We start from the raw sequence: 8962 nt of genomic DNA, 5'->3' as shown, positions 1-8962 counted from the left end.
TATGGGTGATCACTGTGCACTCCAGTGAGGCCACCATAGTACTTCTGGGAAAACAGGTTATAGCTTAACCAAGGTCAGCACAAAGTCCATTACATAAAATAAAAAACCGATATGTGTGACCAATTATACATCCAACCCAATAATGGGATTATTAGAATGAAGGCAAAATGATCCCTGAGAGGAAGCCAAAAAAATAACAAATGTGGTGTAAACAAAAATATGACTGTGTTATTGCAGAAGATGTTGGGCCAGTTGAGATTCAGGACTTCAGAAGAAATTAGAAATTTTCATGTCCTTGAAACAGACGCACTGTAAGTCAATAAAATTGCACATCTGAAAGTACTAAAGGATAGCCAAAAATTTAAGAATACACAGATGTGAGAACTCATGATGACTGGATAATGCAGGGGGGTGAGAGGAGAGCACAAATCAGTCTTGGTCCATCACAATCAGAGCATATAAGCCACACCTCTAAAAATGATATTTCAAAAAATCTGCATCTGTATCAGGCAGCCCAGGTAGAAAATGACTGTACTGTGAATTTGCAGGATGAAAATTATCATCTGGGAACATGATGGAGATGAAATGGATGTCAGTCAAGGACAGGTTGGAGAGGAAGAAATGCATGGGGCGCGAAGGTGGGAGTCTAAGGTGATGTTCAGGTAGATGAGAAGGTTCCAAGTATTGTGACCAGTCACAAGGAGAAGAACAAGGAGTGTGGGTCAGGATTGTCTGAGAAACACATGAGAAGGGATTCTGATGCATATATTAAATATTATGGTTATTATTTCTTGGATACCTTTTTAAAAAATAGAAAAAAGAAGTAAGTTGGCAGCTAGCTCTCTGTGTGTATTTTAAACTTAAGTATTCACAAGAATTCATGTACCTTCTGCAATATTTCTCAGTCACAACAAAGATAAACTTATTAAAACTCTTCCATTATTGGTTTCTCCATCATTCTCTTCCTTCTACACATACGTATTCTATACTCAACTGAGCAATGGTAGAAGAACAGGAATATTAGAGATAGCAAGTCTGTCATTACAGTAAAATACAGGACACCTTTTAATTATATTTATTAGTGCATATTAATCATACAAAATTTTGTGTTCACTCTGATATTTACATACATGTGTATATATATATACATATATATACATATATATATATGTACATATATATACATATATATACATACATGTGTATAATGTGTATAAAGTATAATGCGTTTAGGTTTCTCCATTGAAGAAAAAAATCACTCTTATAAAAGGAAATTAAGGGCATCTAGGTTGGTTCCACATCTAGCTATTGTGAACTGAGGTGCTATAAACATTGATGTGGCTGTGTTACTGTAGTATGCTGTTTTTAAGTCCTTTGGGTATAAACTGAGGCATATTATTCAGCCATAAAGAAGAATAATATTGTGGCATTTGCAAATAAGTGGATGGAAATGGAGAATATCATGTTAAGTGAAATAAGGCAACCTCAAAATACCAAAGGCCAAATGTTTTGCATGATAAGTGGAGGATGATATATAATGGGGGTAGGGGAGTGGGGAGGGAGAGAAGAATGGGGGAACTTTAGATTATGTTCAAGGAAATGAGGGAGAGGTGGGTATAAAAATGGTGGAATGAGACGGGCATCTTTACCCTATGTACATGTATGATTACCCGAATGGTATGAATCTACATTGTGTACAACCATAGAAATGAAATGATGTATCCCATTTGTGTACAATGAATCAAAATGCAGTCTGTAAAACATTAAGAGATAAATTTACAAAGAAGGAAATTAAGAAGCAAATATAGGGGTTGGGGTGGTAGCACAGTAGTAGAGTGCTTGCCTCATGTGTAAGGTACTATGTTTGATTGTCAGGATCACATATAAAAATAAATAAATAAAAATAAAGGTCCATCAACAACTAAAAATATGTATATTTTTTAAAAAAGAATCAAATATAACATTTTATTATGAGATAATGGTACACATTCTCTTGACTTAGAATACTTATCAAATCCTCTACAAGAGGCAAATGTGTTATCTGAACACTAAAGTTGACAATTTATTATTAAAAAATGTGATGCTCCAATTACCATGCAGAGGTTTCAACAATATTAGGTGTTCTAACTTCCTTCTTGATAGATATATATGCTCACTCAATTTTTACTTGTTTTTTTAAACTTTAAATTTGTTTTAATTAGTTGTACAAAGCAGTAGAATGCATTTACACATTTTGATAGATCACACATAAATGGAATGTAATTTCTCATTTTTCTGATTATACACATTGCAGGATCATACTGGTCATGCAGTCACACATGTACATGAGGTAATAATGTCTGTCTCACTCTACGGTCCTTTAAAAATCATTTACTCTATAATTGCTGACCTTTACTCTGATGGACTTCAAATTATGGTAAATATGGTTTAGTTGAATTCAAATACCCATATGACATCGTTGGGCACAAATGTAGAATTAATGCATACTGCACTTATCATTGAAAAATAATGAAATATTAAGCATTTGAAATTTTTTTATTTTATACTGGTTTGTTCCAACATCATTCAATGTAAGTAAAGTATGTGGCATAGAAATACCTCTTTACTTCATTTTTAAATTCTGCTTTCTATATTGTTCTGCTAATAATGCTTCATGGCTTCCTGTGTATCATGGACCCTCTTATATACCATTCAAAACTTTAGATACAGGGAAAATCCCAAAACCAAGGTTTTATTCTCAGACTTCTTATGTCTAAGTAATTTCTTTCACATGGTTTACAATTTTCTCATTAGCAGTTTTACTTGAAGGAAACTGGTTATTCTGTTACCTCACGTAAATATTTAATTGGGAAAAAATTACAAAAAACTGACAGGAAATAATGTGAACATAGCCAAACAGTTTCCTCATCTGTAAAATGAAGCAATAGTTATCTACAAAACAGATTTGTCAGTAGAAAGGTTTTCATTTTGAGTCTGTTATGTAGATTAGTCATTTTTGGTCTCATTAATATATTTACCTATGGGTATTTTGCAATATCCAGATACCACGGTCTCAGATAAAAAACAAACAATTTAATCAGAATATCTTCATGTGAATTTCTTGATAATCTTTTCTTCCACCAGAGCTGGGAATTATTGCTTTGAAATGCTCTTGTCTTTTAGAACACGGTTCCTTAATATTAACTCTTTCTACCATCAATAATACACAATATCTGTGCTAAAGTGTGGAATTTTGTATCTTCTTTGGACCAAATATTTTTTATTTATTTGAATTGTCATCTGTGAAATCGGAATTGTTGTTATCTCTACATGATTCCATTCTCTTGACACTCATTCCCCAAAGAAAACTATTAATTGGTTAGTAGATTTTCCTGCCCATGTTTCCATGTAAGTAATGGTTTATATACTTATGAAGAGTTCCTTTAAAAACTTCCCTATAGGGTACCTAGTGCTCATCTAGGTAATATCCAACACCACACTACCAGCTGACCATGGAATGTGCTGGTTTATATCACCATGTGGTTCTATGATTCCCTGTGGAGTACAAGCATCAACTTCAAATCCTCTAACTGATACTCAGCATTAACAGGAGCAGAACATTGTTTAGTTTGTTAGTTTATTATTAGGAAACTCTTTCAAAAATTTTGTGCCTTTCTTAATATCACACAAGTGAGAATTTCTAAACAATATGAGTTTGGGGGGTAGATGTTCAACTTCAAGAATTGTTGAGTATTCAGTTTTATTAATAGCCATCTATGCTTGTTATCCTGATATCATTCATCACCTATATTGTCTTAGTAGGTACCAGCAAAAATGTCCCTGATGTCCATCAAGTAATAATTTTTCTAACATTACTAATCAAGTGATTCTGTATTAGAAATATTATTTCCATTGGACTACAGGAAAACGCACAGTACTGTGGGATGTGGCTCAGGAAACCAACATTTTCTTCTCGAGTCACAGACCGGCCACAACATGCAGAAGGTGTGTCAGTCTTCATTCTCCGTGCTCACACTGTTTAATGGATATTGAAAATAGCACGTATCTCCACAACTTGTGTGGCACATAAGCAAAATTTGGTTTAAAAAAAAGAATTCAACCATTGAGGAAATAGTAAGTTTATTAATGAATCCAGTTGTTAATGGGCACTGGAGCATTGGAATGGGATAGACTTAGAATAGGTTTTGCCCCAGACCTAAGAGTCACCTGGCCCTTTATATTTGTACCTTTTATTCTTTTTTTTTCTATCATGGAAAATCTCTGCTATGATCTTTGGGTAATTAAGTGTTGTGGATGCTCTTGAATGGGATCATATAGCCCGGGTGTCCTTGACATAGATGCAAGCAAAAGCTATTTTATTTTGTCTCTATTCCTATAGGACGTTGCTAAGAGGAATGTAAGTGCAGTTAGGAAACCCCCAAGTGTGTTGAAGACACAGTGTGCTGAAGCCACAGTGTGTTGAAGCCACTAGTGTGCTGAAGCCACAGTGTACTGAAGCCACATGATTGTGGCCAAGACTTGTGAATAAAGGAAGGGTTATTTTATATTTGATGTCTTTTTTTGTGCCAAATGAACCAAAGTCTCTGGGGAATCAGAAGAGAAAGGGAGTTAGTCATTTCCTTCCCAATACATGGCAGATAGTCCTTATGTACAAAATGAAGTGTTACATTGCAGAATTAGGAAAACACTAACTTCATGTTCCAGAATATTTAATTGAAAGATATGAAGTTTAATATTATCATAACTATTGATAATATGAACTCATATTTTTTAATGCATTCAATACATAGAAATCATAAATGGAGAATTCATTATCTATTTAATGTTTACTCAATATTATTACATCAATGAGAAATCAATTCACTACACAATGCTGAGTCTCACAGATTCTGACAACCTGCCTTATTGTACAGAAACAATAGGTGAAACCAAGAGCATTAAAAACCATGTTGTCTAGGTTGGTTCCACACTCTAACTATTGTGAATTGAGATGCTATGAACATTGATGTAGCTGTGTCACTGTAGTAGGCTGATGCAAGCCTACTTGGGTATAGGCCAAGGAGTGGGATAGCCGGGTCAAATGCTGTTCCATTCCAAGTTTTCTAAGGAATCGCCACACTGCTTTTCAGAGTGAATGCACCAATTTGGAACCCTACCAGCAATGTATGAGTGTACCTTTTCCCCCACATACTAGCAAACCCCTACTGTTACGTTTATTGTTGATTAAAGAGACATTCTAATTGTGGTGAGATGAAATCATAGGGTAGTTTTGTTTTGCATTTCTCTTATTACTAGAGATGTTGAACATTTTTTCGTATATCAGTTTAGTAGATGAATGGATACAGAAACTGTGGTATATATACACAATGGAATATCATTCAGTCATAAAGAAAAATAAAATTATAACATTTGCAGGTAAATGGATGGAATTGGAGAACATCATGCTAAATGAGATAAGCCAATCCCAAAAAACCAAAAGACCAAATGAGTTCTCTGAAAATGGGATGATGATACATAATGGGGGGTGGGAAGGAGGCAAGAATGGAGGAAGTATCGATTATATAGAGGAAAATGAGGGTAAGGAGAGGGTGAGGGAAGAAATTATAACAGAATGAGACAAACATTATTACTCTATTAACATGTATGATTATGCAAATGGTGCAACTCTACTGCGTGTACAACCAGAGAAAAAACACTTGTACCCCATTTGTGTACAATGAATTAAAATTTAAACAAAAAAAGTTGTCAATCTCTGGAACTGATTCAGGAAATATTAGCCTTATTTCCCAAGCATCAGGAAGTTGTAAACAGGGGTCTGGAGGTCTTACCCACAGGAACATCTCAGGTATAATCTTAAATATCTTCTAGTTTCCTGAGTTGGAATGAAATCAAAGATCTGGCAAGAAGTCACCTCTTGAGATTGAACGGGCAGATATAAGAATGGAGGAGGTTGTGGTCTGCTGCAAGAAACATTTGAGCAGGGGCAAGAGAGTGGTTTGTGCTGAACCATCCAGTGCATGCTCTGTGATCTTTCCCTGTGGTCCCTGGATGTTCTTCCTATAAGAGATGCAGTTCATGCCTTCAGCTGCTCCCCTGTGATCTACCAAAACTCCCAAAGCAGTGTGAACAAAGGGATATTCCTGGAGTGACAGGGAAGTCACTACATTTGGTTGCATCATCAAGAGCACCCCGTGCTATGATTCTCCTGAAAAAATGCTCTGTGCCTGTAATGAGAGAGCTCAATTCAAATGTGAGAACACATTTTCTACCTAAGATCCTAGTAAAAGTTACATAAAAATATGGCACTCCTTCCATTTCAGGAAAATAATAAAAATGTGGCAGTGTGTGATGTAAGGGAAGACTGTGCAGAAGAAATAAGCACACTACCAGCAGCACATAGCTCATTGGCTGGCAATTGGGAAGTCCTGAGAAATGGTTCCCAATGTCATGATGGTGCTGTCCTTCTGGTCACCTTCGTCAACTCTAGGACTGGTGAGGGAGCATTCTAAAGGGACTCCCATTCTAGGATCATGGATGAAATGTCTATGGCAAGTAGGTTGAGAATCAAATGAAAGCAAAACTGGGACTGAGCCTTTTGGGACCTCCAAGCACAACCAAGGACCCAAACTTAACTGTCCTCTTAGCTGAAATGTCATATGTTGATATCCTCCCTTACAGCTACCCAAAATGACCAATTTGTCTTTGTGATTAGGGAACGATGTGTCTGATAGTCCCTCCTCCATGGGTTCTTTTCCTCAGAATCACTGCCTTACTCCACATCTCTGCTGGGTCATGGGCAAGGAAATGCAGAGCCAGCTTGCCACCCTGTTGGGGACCCAAGGAAGCCTCAGGCTCTGTTCCCAAAAGTGAAACCCATGCCAGATCACAGGAGTTTAACTTATACAGGTAACCATGAGCAGATAGACAGCTGTGGAGTCACTGCCCTGGAAGCACCAATCTGAAGGGACAGAGGCACAGGCTGATTATTTACTATGATCTACCCTGAAGGAAGAATTCACAGAGTTCATGGTTAGCCAAGGTGTTCCGTGGTATCCAGATCTTTAAGAGCATCCTAATAGGAATGAGGGAAGAAGAGGTGAACATGAGTGTCTACAATGATTGTGGTCCCTTCTTCTATTCAGAAGGAAGCTCATGTGTACTATTCATTCTTTCTTCTCCCTTGTTTTTAAAGACCAATTGCTTTTTATTTCCTTTATTTATGGTGGTTAAAATTAGCATTTGGGTCATTTGTACATGCTATATCAATAACTTCAATTACGCTCCCTTTGTTGGGCAACCATTAATCAACATGATCCACATGCAAATTTTTTTCATCTCCCCAAAATGAAACTCTGCACACAGCTAAAGCACACCCTATAACTCCAACCCCACAACCAAAGCCAACAAACTGCAAAAGTACTGTGCCCATGAGGCAGCATTCAGAGGGGCAGGTGTTTACTACTATGGCTTCTCCCACCTGCATCCAACTGAGTGCCTCAGGTCCTGACATAGACTTTTCCACTGTGCAACATCCTTAGGGAATTTTTAATGTCCCTGTTCCTCAGACTGTAGATGAAGGGATTCAGCATGGGGGTGACAATTGTGTACATCACTGAGGAAGCCACACCCTTTCTGGGAGAATGTGAAACAGCTGACCCAAGGTACATTCCAACACTTGTTCCATAAAATAAGCAAACAACTGAGAGGTGAGACCCACAGGTGGAGAAGGCTTTGTACTTCCCTCCTGGGGATGGAATTTGCAGAATGGAAGAAACAATCTTATAGTAAGAGAAGAGAATTACTGAGATGGGAAAAAGCCCAAATATAGCACCAACAAAATATTTGACTATGTTTTTGATGAAGGAATCAGAACAGTCAAGATTAAGGATTTGAGCAGGTTCACAGCAGAAATTATAAATGTCCACATTCTTGAAGTAGGCAAACTGTAGGATGATCAGATTGTGCAACTGGGACTCCAGAAGGCTAAGTAAAAGTGACACAAAAACAAAGAAGACACAGAGGTGAGGGTTCATAATAACTGGGTCATGCAGTGGGTGACAGATGGCCACATACCGGTCATAGGCCATCACAGTCAGAAGTAGGTCATCCATACATCCAAAAATGATAAGGAAAGACATCTGTGTCAGGCAGCCCACATAGGAGATGACTCTGCTGTGAGTTAGGATGTCCACAATCATCTTTGGGACCGTGGTGGAGATGAAGCAGATGTCAGCCAAGGACATGTTGGAGAGGAAGAAGTACATGGGGGTGTGGAGGTGAGAGTCAGAGCTGACAGCCAGGATGATGAGCAGGTTCCCAAGCACTGCGACCAGTTACATGGACAGGAACAGTCCAAAGAGGATGGGCTGCAGGTCTGGATCATTTGAGAGTCCCAGGAGATGGAATTCTGATATGCGTGTTAAATTTTGTGGTTCTATATTGCTTGGACACCTTTTGCAAAATAAAAATAATAAATATTGTGGGTAAGAAGAAGTAAATTAATTCACCCAGTACTCTCTATATATTTGAATTCCTTTGGCAAAGTTTCTCATTTGTGACAAACCCAATCTTTGAACTATCTCAATTAGTGTTATTCACTTTCTTGTTTGCACACCTACTTGGAAGAGGCTCAGTTGAACACTGTTTAAAGACCAAGAACATTAGAGATTAACAACTTCAGAATCACATTACAATACAACCTATTCTTTTGAGAAAATAATAGAGAAGAAGTAAATCTTCCTGCATTCAGGGAAACAAAATCATCATAAAGGAATTTAAGAAGCATTGAAATTTCCTTATTTTTATCTGAATCCAATGTACAGCATCTCTGTACTTGGAATATACAGTACAAACTCTGCAAGATTTAGGACTGCCTTATAGTAATACTATTGGAGCTGACAGTTCATAATCAGAAAACATAGTTACATGCCAGGTATCTCCCAGAAGGTTTTCTTCATTGTTA

The 8962-nt window shown here is 37.2% G+C and overlaps 1 pseudogene; it reads right to left on the bottom strand.

Moving 5' to 3' along the window:
- Positions 1 to 7496: 7496 nt before the first annotated feature.
- Positions 7497 to 8465, bottom strand: LOC124968058 (putative gustatory receptor clone PTE01; annotated as a pseudogene).
- Positions 8466 to 8962: the final 497 nt, after the last annotated feature.

This window comes from Sciurus carolinensis, chromosome 17 (assembly GCF_902686445.1).
Source record: "Sciurus carolinensis chromosome 17, mSciCar1.2, whole genome shotgun sequence".
In the NCBI taxonomy this organism is placed as follows: domain Eukaryota; kingdom Metazoa; phylum Chordata; class Mammalia; order Rodentia; family Sciuridae; genus Sciurus; species Sciurus carolinensis.
Note: the sequence above shows the minus strand (reverse complement) of the source record. Positions and strands in the feature narration are given on the sequence as shown.